The sequence below is a fragment of the Callithrix jacchus genome, chromosome 9 (assembly GCF_049354715.1).
Source record: "Callithrix jacchus isolate 240 chromosome 9, calJac240_pri, whole genome shotgun sequence".
In the NCBI taxonomy this organism is placed as follows: Eukaryota; Metazoa; Chordata; class Mammalia; order Primates; family Cebidae; genus Callithrix; species Callithrix jacchus.
This window is the reverse complement of record NC_133510.1, coordinates 59066167-59085180: the sequence shown is the minus strand read 5'-3', so window position 1 is coordinate 59085180 and position 19014 is coordinate 59066167. Positions and strand designations below refer to the sequence as shown.

The 19014-nt window shown below is 34.3% G+C and overlaps 1 non-coding gene across 1 annotated transcript; it reads left to right on the top strand.

The window, feature by feature from the left end:
- The first annotated feature begins 17104 nt into the window (after positions 1-17104).
- Positions 17105-17245, top strand: LOC118144525 (U4 spliceosomal RNA). Its single transcript, XR_004729299.1, has one exon. It is a non-coding gene; the product is annotated as a U4 spliceosomal RNA (small nuclear RNA).
- The last annotated feature ends 1769 nt before the right edge of the window (positions 17246-19014 follow it).

The window sequence follows — 19014 nt, the reverse complement described above, 5'->3', positions numbered from 1 at the left end:
GGGGTAGCTATTCTTAAATCAGACAAAACAAACTTTAAAGAAACAGCAGTTAAAGAGGCAAAGAGGGACATTTTATAATGGTAAAAGGCCTTGTTTAACTGGAAAATATCACAGTTCTATTCTAAACATATATGTACCTAACACTGGTGGTCCCAAATTTATAGAACAATTACTAGTAGACCTAATAAATGAGATAGAAAGCAAGGGGGACTTCAATATTCCACTGACAGCACTAGACAGGTCATCAAGGAAAGGTCAACAAATAACAGATTTAAACTATATCTTAGAGCAAATAGACTTAATAGATATATAATAGATATATTCAGAACATTTCATCCATCAAATTTAGAATACACATTCAATTCAACAGTGCATAGAATTTTCTCCACAATAGACTGTATTGTAGAGAAATATAGTCTATTTTGGAGAAAATAGGCCATAAAATGAACCTCAATACATTTAATAAAATTGAAATCGTATTAAGCACTCTCTCAGACCACAGTGAAATAAAACTGGAATTCAACTCCAAAAGGAATCTTCAAAACAATGCAAATACATGAAGATTAAATAACGTGCTCCTAAATAACCCAGTACTCATTGAGTCAAAAAATGAAATCAATAAACAAATTTAAAATGTCTTCAAACTGAATGAGAATAATGACATAAAGTGGGATACAGCAAAAGCAGTGCTAAGAGGAGCACTCATAACCCAAATGCATACATCAAAAAGGCTAAAGGAGCACAAACAGACATTCTAAGGTCTCACCTAAAAGAACTAGAGAAACAAAAACCAAAACCGAACCTAGCAGAAGAAAGGAAATAACCAAGATCTGAGCAGAACTAAATGAAATTGAAACAACAACAACAAAATACAAAAGATAAACAAAAAGCTGGATCTCTGAAAAGATAAATAAAACTGATAGATCATTGGCAAGATTAACTAGGAAAAAAGAGAGAAAATCCAGATAACATCACTAAGAAATGAAACAGGAGACGTTACAGCTGACACCACTGAAATACAAAAAAATCATTCAGGACTACTATGATAATCTTCATGCACATAAACTAGAAAATCTAGAAGAGATGGATAAATTCCTGGAAGAGTACAACCCTCCTTGCTTAAATCAGGAAGAATTAGATTCTCTAAATAGACCAATAATAAGCAGTGATGCTGAAAGGGTAATTAAAATATTACCAACAAAAAGCAGCCCAGGACCAGTTGGATTCACTGCAGAATTCTACCAGATGCTCAAAGAAGAATTGGTACCAATCCTTTTGACACAGTTCCACAAGATAGAGAAAGAAGGAACCCTCCTTAGTTCATTCTATGAAGCCAGCATCACCCTAATACCAAAACCAAGAAATAACATAACCAAAAAAGAAAACTACAGACCTATATCCTTGATGAACATAGATGCTAAAATCCTTAACAAAATACTTTTGAATTCAACAACATATCAAAAAGATAATCCACCATGATCAAGTGGGTTTCATACCAGGGATGCAGGGATGGTTTAACATATGCAAGTCAGTAAATGTAACATGCCATATAAACAGAATTAAAAATAAAAATCACATGATTTCAATAGATGCAGAAAAAGCATTAAACAAAAGCCAGCATACCTTTATAATTAAAACTCTCAGCAAAATCAGCTTACAAGGGACATACATTAATGTAATAAAAGCTATCTATGGCAAACTGATAGCTAACATAATACTGAATGGGGAAAAGTTGAAAGCATTCCCTCTGAGAACTGAAACAAGACAAGGATGCCCATTGTCACCACTCCTCTTCAACATAGTTCTAGAAGTCTTTGTCAGAACAATCAGACAAGAAAAAGAAACAAAGGGCATCCAAATTGGTAAAGAGGAAGTCAAACTGTCACTGTTTGCTGATAAGATGATTGTTTATCTTGAAAACCCTAAGAACTCCTCCAGAAAGCTCCTAGAACTGAAAAAAGAATTTATAAAAGTTTCCAGATACAAGATTAATGTACACAAATCAGTCGCTCTTCTATATACCAACAGCAACCAAGCAGAGAATCATATCAAGAACTCAATCCCTTCTGCAGTAACTGCAATAAAAGGGAATATACCTAACCAAGAGTTGAAAAACCTCTACAAGATAAACTACAAAACACTAATGAAAGAAATCAAATATGACATGAGCACATCCCATGCTCATGGATGGATAGAATCAATAATATTGTGAAAATGATCATACTGCCAAAAGCAATGTACAAATTCAATGCAATTTCCATCAAAATACCACCATCATTCTTGACAGAATTAGAAAAAGTCCACATAGCCAAAGGAAGACTAAGTAAAAAGAACAAATCTGAAGGCATTAAACTTCCTGATTTCAAACTATATTGTAAGTCCACAGTCACCAAAACAGTATGGTGCTGGTATAAAAATAGTCATATAGACGAATGAAACTGAATAGAGAAACCAGAAATAAATGGAATTACTTAACATCCAACTCATCTTCTACAAAGCAAGTAGAAACATAAAGTGAGGAAAGAACACCCTTTTCAACAAATGGTGCTCTGATAATTGGCTAGCCACCTATAGGAGAATGAAACTGGATCTTCATTTTTCACCTTATACAAAAATTGTCTCAAGCTGGATTAAGCACTTAAACCTAAGACCTGAAACTATACAAATTCTAGAAGATAACATTGGAAAAACCCTTCTAGACACTGACTTAGGCAAGGTTTTCATGACCAAGAACCCCAAATCAAATGCCATGATAATAAAGATAAATAGCTGGGACCTAATTAAACTAAAGAACTTTTGTATGACAAAAGGAACAGTCAGCAGGGTAAACAGACAACCCACAGAGTGGTAGAAAATCTTCACAATATATATATCTGAAGGAGGACTAATATCCAGAATCTACAATGAACTCAGTCAGAAAAAAGAAACTTTCAGAAGTGTGCTAAAAACATGAATAGATGTACAAATGGCTAACAAACATGAAAAAATGTTCAACATCGCTAATGACTGGGGAAATACAAATCGAAATTACAATGCAATACCACTTCACTCCTGCAAGAATGGCCATAATAAAAAAAATTAAATATAGGAGATTCTGGCATGGACACAGTGAACAGAGAATACTGCTACACTGCTGTTGGGAATGTGAACTAGTACAGCCACTAGTACATAGAAAACAGTGTGGATCTTTAAGTACTAAAAGTAGAACTACCATTTGATCCAGCAATCTCACTATTGGGTAACTACTCAGAGGAAAGAATTCATCAGCCAAAAAAGATACTTGTACATACATGTTTATAGCAGCGCAATTCATAATTGCAAACTTATGGAACCATCCCAAATGCCATTAGTCAATGAGTGATGTATAATGGTGTATACATATATGTGTGTATGTATATGTATGTGTGTATATATGAATAATGGAATACCACACAGCCATAGAAAGAATGAATTAACAGCATTTGCTGGATGAAATTAGAGACTATTATTCTAAGTGTAGTAACTCAAGAATGGAAAACCAAACATTGTATGTTCTCATTGATATGTGGGAGTTAAGTTATAGGGATGCAAAGGCATAGAATTATGCAATGGACTTGGGGGAATTAGGGTAGAGAGTGTGAGGGGTGGCAAGAAATAGAAAACTACAAATATGGTGCATTATATATTGCTTGGGTGATGGGTGCACCAAAATCTCACAAATCGCCACTAAAGAACTTACACATGTAACCAAATACCACCGGTACCCCAAATAACTTATATAAAAATAAAATAAAATAAATGAAATAATAGTATTTCTTTAAAAGTAATTTTAGCAGGCTCTTTATGATTTAGCACTTTGTATATTATAACATATGAGAGTGGATATTATAATTAATACATTCAATGACTTATTGAGGCCCAGTTGAACTAGCATCACAATTTTGTGAAAGACAATCACTTTAAGATAATTTCTGATTTTCTCTCGCTGTTAATTTATCCTCATACGTAGAGAAAAACATTGTCTCCCAACTAACATCTAATATTCCAGAAATAAACAGAACAGATGCATGTTCAGCTGAAGATAGCACATAAATATGCATTTCAATCATTTGTCTCTTACCTACTTTTGCAATTGTAAATTATGGTCTTTTTAAATTAGAGTACACAACAGATGGTGAAGAGTTAGTTTAAGTGATGTTTCCTTTAATATAGACTACTGTGCCAACTGATCTCGCACTACAACAATTTACTCACTCACTACACCAATTTGCTGCATTAAAATATATTGGATTAAATAGGCATTTCAGCCACATTTGCATATCATGAGTCTGACTTCAGCAGAATGACACTGTCGTGTACTCACACTATCTGAAGCAAAGAAACATGATGGCTACTGTGAGCCTAGTAAGAAAACATACTCTGTGAAATGACAAGATTCAGCATGATAAGAAATTCAATTTTGATCCTGTTTTCTTTTGTGGGGACAAAACTTCACAGATTTAATCATAATGTGATTTTAACTAAAATGAGTTTCACAGACAGCAAACTAATGTTCTGCTGAAGTATATTAGCTTCTTCTTATATATGTCATTATGTTTGTAAATAATGAAAATTTGTGTGTGTGTGTCTGTATACTCCCACACACATAGACCATACATACAGCAGGGAATCATATTCAGTAGGTCTTTGAAGAATGGGAGTGTTGGGGCTCAGAGAATGATACCCCAAAGTATCGTGCTTTGACATGCTGAGTACTTTGAATTGAAGGGTATTGGAAGGGCCTCAGAAACAAAGTAAAACTTTTTGTAAAAATTTTAACAGTTAGAAAATTATGTCAGTAAAAGGGATCTGATCTAACCAACCCCATCTTTCCTTTAACCTCCAAACTGTTTTTAGGCATTCTTGGGCTTGGGCCAAGCCAACTTCGGGAGAAGTGTTACTTACAGTTTAAATGATAATAGCTAAACTACCTATGTCAAACTAACAAAAGACCACCAGGTTAGAAGGATGAGAGGGGCCTGAATTCTGCTAATGTGTACACGTAAACTATTACCAGCCATTATTCTGGAGGTTACAAGATTTGCAACTTCCCCAATTATTCCTGCAGATAATAACATCACTATTGTAAAACCTAAGATTGGCCTTTTGGGTGGGATGTCTCTCAGGTTTATTTATTTTGAATGACTGATTGCTCTGCTGGCCTTACCTCCACCCAGACCCCCAATCCATTCTGTAGCCCCACCCAGTAGCTGACTCAGCATGCATGAAGACCATTTTCCACAGCTCTGTGATTACATTCCCAATCCATCAGCAGCACCCATTCCCTTTCCTGCCAAACTATCCTTGAAAAACCCTGGACTACAAATTTTTGGGGAGGCTGATATGAGTCATAATAAAACTCCAATATCAGTTGATTCTGAGTAAATTAAATTGTTTCTCTACTGCAATTCCTCTGTCTGATAAATTGGCTCTATCTGGGCAGTAGGCAAAATGAACCCAATGAGTCATTACAAAAATCTCTGTCTACTCTTCTACTGCCTTCTTGTCTTTTAAAATCCTTTCTCCCCAAAGGCAGCCATAGAAACTAGATTTTTTTCTTTTCCAAAGCAGTTAATAGAAACTAGAAATACCACTCTTAGCTTCTCCCACTTTTTAGTGTAACAGCTGGCCATAAAAAAAATTGTCTGACCTACTTGTTTAACAGTAGGTCATAAGACCCTCATTCTTGAGAGGGTCTTGCCCCGCCTGGAAAAGGAATGACACAAAATGACCAAGAAGAATTTAAACAGACAGGCCTTGCTGTGTTTCCATACTCAATATATTATCATTAGATTATACCCTTTTTGTCCAATTACATGTCTGGGTCTGTCCGTTCTCCATTGTATAAAAACATAAAATAGAGAGTTTTCCTTGAGTCTTTGGGTCTGCCTTTCTGAAGGCTTTCATGTGACATGAATCTTTGATTAAATTTCTGATATTTTTGTCTTGTTAGACTGTCTTTTGTTATAGGTGTGTTGTCTGTGATCCCTGTGATGAGTAAGGAAAGGTACTAAACCTTGCAATTTCCAGATGTCTAATATATATATTTCAGATATATTTGTATATATTTATATATATGAAAATATGTATACATGTGTATTATTGTGTTTGCGAATGAGTACTTCTAACTTTTTCCCAAATGATCTGATTATATTATTATACTTTAGGACATACTGAAATTCCCCCACTTTAAAAATTGGTTTGACTTCACTAATTATACATCTATATAAACGGCCTTAAATATTCTGATTTAAAATGATAGACCTTTTTTGTGATTATCAGCAAAATTATATCAATTTAATAAAGAATGAATAAAATATGTTACAGTAGCCAAAATAATCTGAACATTTTATACTTCTACAAAGCTAGATATTTATTACATTGATATATAGAGGCTAACAATGTCTGATGTGTGCAATAGGAATGATAATCTAATTTAAATTCAGTTCTGTTCCCAGTATTAATTAAGTTTAGCCATCCCCCAATTATTTCTCCAAAACATTACATTTGTCCCAGTCAATGGAGGTTGGTGGAGGAACCACTGACTGAATCTGATAGAAGTATCACTGAAGAATCTTTGTTTATTTTTATCTGAAAATATATATACAAATTCTTTAGATTGGAGTCTGGTACTCACCTTTTTAAGTAAGCTCAATTTAATGAGGATACATATAAGTAACAACTTAATGTATATATGCTTTTCAATATGTCTGTCAGATCTTCCTTTCTTATTCTGTTTTGACATTATAAGTGAAGATTATAGTTTTTTAATGCCCTTCAGAGGAAAGACCCTCTGAACTGACAGGTTTTCTGAATTTGTGGTAAACTTCCTTGCTAACCTCTTTGAAGCACCTCTTCTGCTCTTGGCTGCTCTCCCCACAACTCTTCCGGAAGTAACACTTTCTGCAACCTCTTCCTGTTTCTGTTACTCTCTTCCAAGCAACTGCCTCAATTGGGTTCCACTCAAAATGGCCAAAGCCAAGCTCCTTTTCTGGATATATATGTAGCTCACTAGAGACTTACGCTTTCTTGATAGATAATTACAGGTTGTATAATTAATCTAATATTTTTCTTTCTTCATCCAGCCTTTTTGGGAAATTCCACTGCATCATTAACCCTCAAAATTTCCTAATTCTTCTGTTCATATATGACTTGTAATTTTGTTGACCAGATGGTGACTTTTCCAAATATTTCTCTCACAAGCTCCCTCTCTGCTGCACTGACATAGCATACAATTTTCGGTAGCTCATTCAGCAAATATCTAGCCAAGAAGTAAAACACCAGTTTTCTCTTTGTAGAGATACCTCCTTTCTCAAACCACGTTTGTTTAAAGTGGGTCAGAAACATTTCTGAAGAGAGAGAGAGAAAAAATGTATAGTTATAATCTATAGATCTAGCACATCAGAGATTCTAGAGTTTTTTTTTGTATGTTCTTCTAATGGCTGCAGGTAGGTGATAAGAAGATATTATCAGGACATTTGTTTTCTTCTTGTTGTTCTTCAGTAAAACCGAAATGTATTAGAACACTTGCTTCATCAGATTTATGTCCTAAAAACTTGGGAGGGTAAAATAGTTCATGTTAATTGTTGCAGATCTGAAAGATAAAGCATTTATTTCTTAAATGGTAGCATAATTGCTACTTTCAAGACTCAGCCAAATGAAATCTATTAGGTGGATCTTATTTTTCTGGGATTTATTGACTGGAATTATATATTTCATAACTATTATGCTACAATAAATATCTACACACATAACTTTTTATATATATCTTCTTAAAAGTAATGTTTACATCTAATTAAGTTAAAAAATTGTCACAGTAGAATATCATGGCATCCTATTTTTATTCCCACAAACTGAGTTATTTTAAAATTAAAAATTGAAATACTTAGAATTTTTAAGGCATTTTGAAGAAGGCTTAAATTATTTTTACAGTTTCATCATTCCACTTTAATCTGTTTTCTCACAGAAAAATCTAAAATGAAATACTTGACAAAGTGTAAAATGTGTTTGATTAAATATATAGGATATTTAACTTGTATGTCTATGTATGTGTGTGTGTGTGTGTGAGTGTGTGTGTGTGTGTGTGTGAGAGAGAGAGAGAGAGAGAGAGAGAGATTACAGGCAGAGTATGCTGAGTATTTTGGTAAGAAATTACTGAATATTCTATGTTATTTCACCTATTGATGTCAGCATTCACTAAGTTATTGACTCCATTAAGTAACAAAACACGCATTTGAGAAAATGTTTCTTATTTATAGAGTAATTTGAGATCAGAATATACATGAGAAAAAGCCCTCTAACTACCAGGACCATCAAAATGAGATAAAGAATTCCAAATCTAGAATATCTTACCTTGATAAGTAAGAAAATAGACTTTTTAAGTATGTTTGATTCCTTGAGACTAATTTTTTTTTTTTTTTTGAGAAGGAGTTTCCCTCTTGTTACCCAGGCTGGAGTGCAATGGCACGATCTTGGCTCCCCGCAACCTCCGCCTCCTGGGTTCAGGCAATTCTCCTGCGTCAGCCTCTTGAGTAGCTGGGATTACGGGCACGCACTACCATGCTCAGATAATTTTTGTATTTTTAGTAGAGACGGGGTTTCACCATGTTAACCAGCATGGTCTTGATCTCTTGACCTCGTGATCCACCCGCCTCGGCCTCCCAAAGTGCTGGGATTACAGGTGTGAGCCACTGTGCCCGGCCTGAGACTAATTTAAGAATAGAAAATAAAAACAACAAAACAAAGGGCTTTAAAAAGAAAAAAAAAATGTATAGAGTAATGATAAAGAAAAAATATTTAATTGGAATGCTAGTTTTATAAAAATAAGACCAATAAAACAGTACATTTTGTTTATGCAAATTAATAGAAAATATGTAACATATATGTTTTAAATCAATATTTATAAACAATTTTTAGGCAGATTATGTTTAATTTGCATTTGATTATAAATACCCTCATAATGCACATAATTTTTCCTCTAATAAAATATTTCAGAGTTTTAATAATTATTTTGAGTAACGTTTATATCACGGATAATATATCAATAAGTGATACAAAATAGCTGTCTGCAACGTATTGAACTATATATTTTAAGAGTTGACCGCAATTTTAGTAATAGCTAAAACTTTAACAGAAGTTGAAATGTTTAACAGTACATTGCTTTTGAAACCAACAATAAAAGAGTGATAATGAGAACACACTTCATAGTAGGAAATAAGAAGAATTTCTGGGATTATTTCATTATGGCCACAAGTGATTATGGATAGTAGTTTGCAGTTGGATACATAAATATTTACTCTGTCACATTATTTTTATTTCTATAGTCCAATATCAGTACAGTTTTATTATATGCTCTCATTTTTTGTCTCATCCCTACAATGAAAAACACTAATTTTGTAATTCTGGGGTTAAAGGGAAGAGTACAGCCTTGATGCAGCGGTTGTTCTCAGGAAACAGAAGCTGAACTTGACCAACACATAGCAGCATGGAAAAATCAAGCCTATTAATCAGAATGACAAGACAGTGGAGTAGGGAAAGGCTCAGAACCCCACTTCCCAGACCTTCTTTCTCATAGGAAGAGGCAAGCTAAACTAGAAAAAGAGCAATCATGGACCACAGGTAAACACTCATTGAAACTGGAGAAGCACAGCAGAAAAAGAATACTATGTGTTAGGGAGAAATAGAAAAGCATCTTTGGACAGGATTATATGCTCATACCACCATCAGAGGTCTCTATTTCTGGTAGAGGGACAAGAATTTGCATCTTGCATAAACCCGCCAAAATAAATGGCAGCATATTGCTGTCCCAGAAACTATTAGCAGGAATGCTAAGAAATATTCAGTGCTGAGGCTTAGTCACATAAAGTCTGATATATATTCCCTGAATGAAGGAAACAGAAAATGCCCAACAGATCTAGCAAGTGCAAAATAAAATGTGATGGAAAGGAGCATTTTATACTACTGGAAAGGAGCAACATTATAGAGACTCTCTGTTTGATTTAGGGATTAGAGAGGGTTCATAATTTTGGGCATAATCCTAATAGTGAAAGCAAAAGCGAACAAACCAACTGAAATCCTCTCACCCCCTACCCGCCCAGGTCCTATTTCAAGCATAAGGCAGTGACAGTTCACCACTGGAGGAATTTGACAGCTCAATCTAAACCCAGATCGACTACTGAATAGATTGACTAGACTGACTCAACGCCACAATACAAACAGCTTGATAGAAGCAGAAATGTGAAACTTTCCAATGTAAACATTGCTTATAAGTCTATTGTGCTATATATCGTATCTGAATAAAAAATTACAAGATGTGTCAGAATGCAATAAAAACCAGCAACCCATTGTCAAGAGACACAATACCTGGATATCAACTTAGAATGGATATTTTATATACCACAAATATATGTATAAATATATACTTTTTAATATCTGCCTATAATTATGGCATTGTAATAGAAAAAGTTCTTTAGTCAAACACAAAATCATGAACCACAAAGAAAAACCTAATATTTTTCTCAAAACTTTTATCGTAGCTGATAGAAAAGAATAAAGATTAGAAAAAGAAACCCTCTACCTCCAGGGAAGAGACAAATAGAAGACACAAATATATTCGCTACATCTAGAAGTACAGTCAGGGGAGGGTCAGAAATACTGTGAAGGTCATAAATCTAAGAAGCAGGTGACTGATGTGAATGAGACTTTAAATACAGCAATGGAGAACATTTTCATATTTTACCACCAGGCTAATCGCATCAAATAACAAATAAGCTTCAAAATACAAAGCTTCCCGAGTAAAGACTAAAAGCTGAAAATGATACAGCAAGGTACAGCACTGGTTTGATTGAGGGTCCTTTTGCCAATCTCAGTCCTAAATATGAGGTATTCCTAGAGAAATCTGAAGGCTAGCTGGAAGCAACAACAAAGTTCAACCATAGCACAACTCCTGATTTTGTTAACTAAACCACTACACCTAAAGGTTTAGAGAGAAAGGCATGCCCAAATTGAGCCATAAAATCTATTTACAGCAGTCTCCACTATGCAACCTATAATGTCCTTTTTTAAAAATTTGTGAAACATACAGAAGGCAAGAACGAAACAACATATTCTTAAGGAACCTAGTAAACAACAGTACTAGACTTAGCTGTAACACAGGTATTGGGATTATCCTCCAGAGAATTTTAAATAAATATAATTAATATGTTAAAGTCTACAATAAAAGGTAGTAAACATGCATACCAGATTGTAAGCTCAACAGAGAGACAGAAATAAAAAGAAAAAATTAAGTGGAAAAGTCAGAAATAAAAAACAATAACACACATACACAACAAAAACAAACAAACAAACAAAAATACCTTAAACAGGATGATTAGTGACTCCATACTAACCAAGCAAAGAACCAGTGAGCTTGAAGATATATCATAGAAATTATCCAAACTGAGACACAAAGAGAACAAATGATAACCTACCTACCCTCCTCAAAAAAATAAAGAAAAAAAAAACGAAAGGGCAAAGAACATTTAGGAGTTGTAGGACAATATCAAAGGTTCCAACATATATGCAAAAATGATATCCCAAAAGTAAATGAGACTATGTGGTCAAACAAATATTTAAAGAAATGATGGATGAGAATTTTTCATATATATACATATTTACGGATTGCCTTCTCAAAAGGAATTATATATATATATATACATATGACATATATATACTTGAAGCAGAATAGAAAATTGAAGCAGACATTTATATATAATTATATATATGTAAAATTATGTATATTTATTTAAATACACACACACTCTCTCTCTGTCTCTCTCTCTGTCTCTCTCTCTCTCTCTCTCTCTCTCTCTCTCTCTCTCTCTCGAAGCAGAAGAGAGGAAGACATGTAACCCAAAGGGGAACAGTGAATTGCAGTGTTAATTGCATTTTGGAGTTGCAGTTATCACAATTAAATGTAGAAGTCAGTGGCTGAAATAAGAACTCAGGTAAAACAAAACAAGTAATAGAAATTTCGAGATTCTTGCTTTTGAAACATCAAGTAAATTAGTTTACTGGTAATAGAATGTATATGTTTACTAAGAAAATTTTTGAAAGATGTTATAGGTATTAAAATCATATGGATCTGGTAGTTTTAAGTATTAGGTAAGACTAAATTAGTAATGTATCTTGATTATTTTAGGAGGATGGCTTTTTATGAACAAGTCAATAGAAAAAATAATTATTATATAGAAAGAGTCTCATACTCGTAGAAAATTAGTATATGAAAATAATGTATCATGAGGAAAGAATAGATAATTCTACAAGAGGTGTTAGAAAAAGTGGCTATGTTTAAGAAGAAATAAAATAGAGACTAACATAATAATTTCCACTAGAGAAAACTGTGACTAGTCTAGTCTAACTTAATATATGTTAAAATAAATTTAGGGCAAAATAATTGTTTGATTTAGGAATGTGAAAAGATTATTTTTAATAAATTCAAGGAAAGAAAAATACAATAGGATGATACATGTGAAAGAATATGGAGATAATCAACTTTATGCAAAATAGTTGTATTAATCAAGGTTCTCTGGAGCTAATGGAATATATATATATTCCATAATATATGTATTTCCATCATATATATATTCCATTATATATATAACATATATATATTCCATTTTATATATATTCCATTATGTGTGTGTGTATATATTTTTCACACTCATATATGTATGTGTATATATATGTGTATATATACACATAAATATTTATACATATATATATATATATAAAGGGGGGCTTTATTAAGTATTCACTCACATAATCACAAGTTCCCACAATAGGCTGTCTGCAGGCTGAGGAGCAAGGAGATCTAGCCTGAGTTTCAAAACTGAAGAAGTTAGAGTTGATTTTCCAGGGCAGGAAGCACCCAGAATGGGAGAAAAATGTAGACTGAGTGGCTAGACCAGTCTCTCTTTTCGCATTTTTCTGCCTGCTTATATTCTAGCTGCACTGGTAGCTGATTAGATTGTGCTCAGCCAGACTAAGGGTGGATCTGCCTTTTCCAGCCCACTGACTCAAATCTTAATCTCCTTTGGCAACACCTCACAGACACACCCAGGATCAACACTTTGTATTCTTCAGTCCAATCAGGCTGACACTCACTATTAACCATCACAGTGGTCATAAACTATAGTATTAAAGTAATAATTTATTATAATATATTAACAAATCTCTGAAGACTTTCAAAACACAGATAATGCACAGAAGTACCAAGTACCATTATTAGTAATCAGAAAAATGTAGTATTTTCCTCTTGTGGTTTTCCTTTTATATCAGCAACCATTTAAAGCAGAAAAAAAAATACATTCAATAACAAGCAATGCCAGATAGGGCAGGGAAGGCTCCAGGGACGGGAAACTTGGATATAAGGAGGTGGAAAGGGCAGTGGGATTAGAAGTAAGTCCTTTCTTGGTTCCTCTGAAGCTTGATTAAACTCTGGGTAAACCTGTTAAGGGGTCTCTTGGACCAACTGGAAGGGACTGCCTGACTATAGCTGCTATCATTGCTGAATCCATTTTACAAGCCTGATGAAGATCAGGGGTTTTTTGGGCCATGAAGCCTTGTACATAAAAAATGTTTGTTCACGTTTCCTGCTGGAGGCAAAACAAATCTAGTTGATAAACTGTATTAAAATTTAGGCTTTCATTTTCCAGTCAATATTTCTGCTCCTAGAGCTTCATTCAACCAATGCTGTGTTGCAGAAAAATATTAGCCTTTTTCTTATTAGTATGTTCCCAGTTCTTGAGGATGCGTCCGTGAAGTGTGTCCTGTGGTATGGAGACATAATTACTCATCTGCGAAGAGAGAACAAAGGAGACAAAAAGAAAAAAATAGGAAAAAGATTTTTCCCCTCCTACATTCCTATTATCTTGAATGGTGCTTACTCCATTCTTCCTTAGGGTTCCACAATGAACTGGTTTTATTCTACATTTAACCTTTTTCCAATCATCGCAATTACCCAATTGAGAACAGATGGGATACCAGAGTGAAGAGAAGACTGTCTTCTGCTCATTTTGGGGGTTCTGAAACAAACCAGTCTTACTGTGTACCCCCAAACTTGCCTTCATCTCTGTTCTAGTGGTAATCTGTTAGCCTGGGACCAGCCTTCATCTCTATCCTATAGGCCTCTTGTACCTACGATATTGGGCTGTCCTGTATTCTTATCTCCCTGACCTTATGGTAACTCTTGCTCAGAACATTCTAGCAAAGATGATCTCCTTTCTCAGACTCTCAGTTCTTCTGTTCTTTAAGTAGAAAAAAGCCTGTATTTTAGCTAACTGATTTGAGGGAACTGGGCTGTCCTCCCTTTGAATACGACCTTGAAGGTCTTGATGCGTGTTGAGAAGGACATGGAAGTGATTAGAAAATGGGAGGCTGCAGGAGAAAGTGGAAGGAAGCAAGAAGAATACTCACAAAAAAACCTTCATATGCTCGCAAAAACAGCAGCCCTTGGATTCCAGAGGGCAACATAATTTGCCCTCTTTACATAAAGTAGTAACCTCCAGAAGACTTGGGGCTTAAGATAAAAACTTGCAAATGGTAAAGAAAGAATTTCCCTTCTCTCAAGGGAGTGCAAAACAACCAACCAAACAAACAAAAACAAAACAAGTAGGTGTAATCCTTAAATGACCACAGAGTGAGGCCTCATGTGGGCCAACAAACTGCTTCAAAAGCCACCAGAACTTTTGGCCTAGAATAGGAACAAAAGAATATGGTGAGTCAGAAGTAGCTGTTAGAGCCAGTTCCAATTATTTTCTGTCCCATCTTTAGCCAAATTTTTTTCTATGGATTCTCAGTCTATTGCTGTTTCTAAATTTCTACCCAGCATAGTCATATCCTCTAAAGAGCCACAGTGATATTTATTTTCTTAAAATATTAAATTTGAGCATAAATTATCTTTTTAAAACCAGTCATTGGATACTTGTGATTTTTCCTTAGAATAAAGAAAGCTGGAAAGATTATCACTCTAATCCTTTCAACAAAAACAAAAATCCAGACACTCTGTAAAATTATAATTATATCCACAAATCAGCTCAGTTTACAGGGCAAAAAATTAATCTGAAATTTAAGAATAGGCAAAAATCCAAGGAGAATCGGGGAACAAATACTTGCATTACTGGGGTCTATGAAGGACATGATGAAAGCCAGTAAAAAAAAATTAGATGGAACTTTTAATAAATTAGTAAAGCCTAATTATAGGCTAGCATAAGAGCATAGAAGTCCTAGAAACTGCAGATGCAAGACGGATTCACAGCCACTTGTAGGACTGCAAGAAAGATTGAGGGGAGGGTGAAATGCAAGAGGAGACCTCACTTACAATACAGGATCAAGGAAGGAGAACAGCCACAGAAAGTGGCAAAAGCACAAATCCTTCCTAGGACGGTTCTTCCCTCTCTCTTTTAAGGGAAGCCACTGAGAAGGTGCAGCATCCCCTGCTACTCTCAGGCCAGAGGTGAAGACACAGTGCATCTAAGAAAGTAAAATAGAAAATTATTACCCTCTACCAGTGGTGGAAGTGTAGGAAGACTTCAGAAAGCCTGATCATTAGACAATTCTAACAGCAGGGAGAGGATAAGTTTATTAGAAAGCCCAACCTCAGCACCCACCAAAGATAAAGTAAAATACAGCAAACACCACCTTAATTTCCAACTAATCAGCCTACAGAGGGCTAACAACAACAACATTTACAGCTGGAATATGGGAAATATGAGAGATGGAACCCCCACCTGCCCCCAACACACACAGGCCACAAAAAGAAGACCTAAAGCTAAGGGTGTAATACATATTTGTGAAGAACCATCTGGCAAGCCAGCCTTACACTAAGCCCAAGGTAATATTAGAGGAATTTGAAATTGTGGTACAAAGAGGGTAAACATAGGAACAAAAAATCTAAGGCCAATTGAGATCCTGGCTAGATTGACTCAACCCACACACAAATGACCTAATGGGGGGAAAAGTGACATTTCCAGGCATAAATGCCTCTTACCTATTATTTTATACAAAATACTGGTTTTCATTAAAAAATCATGAGACTCACAAAGAAGCAAGGGAAAAACCCCACACAATGAAAACACAAAGCAGTCAATAAAACCAGACTAAAATATGACAGAAATGTTTAAAATACCAGAAAATTTAAATAATTGTTATTTGTTAAAAGTCTTAGTGGAGAAGATAAGCTACATACATAAACAGAAGAGCATGAAAGTGATTAGAGAAATGGAGGCTATAGGAGGAAATGGGAAGAGGAGACTGAATTGAAGGAAGAAGCAAATGAAAATGCTAGAAATGAAGAGAGACAGATATGAATAATATCTATGAGAAGCTTATCATGACCAATGAATAGAAGTAAAATTGAAAGTGAGTCAATATATATTAGCAAAACTACACACCGAGAGAGAGAATAAAGGCTAAACAGAGCATCCAATATCTGTGGTGTAATACCAACAGTATAACAGAAATAATCAGAATACTCACAGGAGGGGAGAGAACAGGAAGGAGAAATATTTAAAGAGAACTGTGGCTGAGAATTTTCAAAGTTGATAAAACAAATAGCACAGATTTGAGTTGAGTGATAAAAAGTGAAATAAAACATATGCACACACTCCCCTAGACAAATATTTAAAGTTCTCCAAACCAATGATAAAGAGAAAACCATGAAAATACCAAAGAACAAAGCCATAGCATATAACAATGAATAAAAATAAGTATGGCAGACTTCTTGTGAGAAATTATGAACACCAGAAGACAATAGAATGATATTTTTAAACAGTTTAATATTATTTGATAAAGATGCAACTAATTAAAGATATATAGTACACCAAGAAAAAATTACTATATAAAACTGTAAAGGAAACAAATTGTAAGTGAGTACAAGAGAAAAAATAATTTTACTGTAATGATAAAAAAATAGCCTAGTAAAAGGAAACAAAAAAGAGTAAACAGAATATAGCCATAGAGATGATAGACTGTTAAATATTATATTAAATGTAATAATGAAAATGTAACCAAATGCCAATTAAGAGACAGAAATTAGATGACTAAAAACAGCTTTGTGCAGTGGCGGTGTCATAGCCAGTGAGGTTTATCCGAGGCATGATTATTGCTAATTGAAAACTTTCCCCAATACCCTGCCATGATGACTTGAAATATAGTCAGTGTTGGCAATTTTTGGCTGTCTCTATGGGTACTGAATCATAAATAAATGAACAAATAAATAAAGATAAAAAACAGAGTCCTCCTTTTTGCTTACATTGTTTACAATAAGCATGCTTTAAATGTAAAAAATAAATAAATTAAAATTATGGAGCAGTTGTTACTCAAGCACCTATCTACAGAAAGATGGCAAGGCTATAATAGTATCTAAAAACATAGACTTCAGACGAGGAAAGATTATATAGAATAAAGAGAAACAGATAAAGGTCCTTTTTAAAATGATAAAGTGATCAATTCACCAGCAGGGTATAATAATATAATTTTCATTGATTGAACAAAAAAGCTTTAAAATACATGAGACAGGAGTTGAAATAAATAAAAAGACAAATCCAAAAATGTAGTTGGAAACTCTCAATCATTGATCAGAGAATTTCAGTGAGATTACAGTACTCTTCATCCCACAATGTTAGAATATGCATTCTTTTCAAAGATTCATGAAACATTTGCAAAGTTATACAACATTCCAAAGTAATAAAATAAGCATAAACAAACTTAAAAAATTAAAATTATACAATAGTATGTTATTAGAATATAAATAACAAATATATCTAGAAAAAATGCCTAACATTTGAAAATTAGACAACCCACCTAAAAATAATCTATGGGCTAGAGAAGTAACACTGAGACCAACTTGAGGGAGAAGGGTAGAAGGAAGAAGAGATTCAGAAGAAATAAATGTCACATACTATACTTAGTATGACAAAATAATCTGTTCATCTACCCTAGAGTCACAAGTTTACCTATATAACAAACATGCACATATAATCTTGAAGTAAAATAAAAGTTAAAATATTTAAAAAATAATAAATCAGACGGCTTTAGAAACTTTGAGTATTTTACAAAATGCACACTCACCCACATATAAAAAATCTGAACTTCCAACTTCAGAAACTAAAAACATAAAGAAGCCAATAATACAGAAAAGAGAAAATATCAATAAAATTGAAACCCGAAAAGAAATAGAGAAATCAAAATAGCTAAAAGTTGGTTCTTTAAAAAAATTGATATAATTGATATATATTTAACTACACTAACCAAGAGAAATAAGACATAAACACAAAATATAATGAAAATAAATGAAGCTCAATTTAGATCCTACTGCATTAGTTTATTTTCACATTGCTAAGAAGATACTACTGAAGACTGGGTGATTTATAAAGAAAGAAGGTTTAATTTACTCAGAGTTCCATGTGGCTGGGGAAACCAAAAATTATAGCACAAGGGGAAAGGGAAGCAAGGCACATATTGCATGGTGACAGGAGAGATACAGCAAGCAAAGGGAAGTGCCATGCTTTAAAACCATTGGACACAGTGGCTTGTACCTGTAATCCCAGCACTTTCTGAGGCTGAGGCAGGTGGATTACCTGATGTCAGAAGTCTGACACTGGCATGGCCAATATAGTGAAACCCTGTGTCTACTAAAAATACAAATTTTAGCTGGGCATGTTGGTAGGTACCTGTAATCTCAGCTACTTGGAAGGCTGAGATAGGAGAATTGCTGAAACCTAGAGGCAGAGGTTGCAGTGAGCCTACATTGTACCATTACATTCCAGCCTGGGTGACAAGAGTGAAACTTCATCTCAAAACCCATTAGCTCTCATAAGAATTCACTCACCATCATGAGAACAGCATGGGGAAAACCACAACCATGATCTAATCACATCCCACTGTGTCCCTCCCTGGACACGTAGGGATTACAGTTCAAGATGGGATTTGGATTGGAGCACAGAGCTGAAGCATATC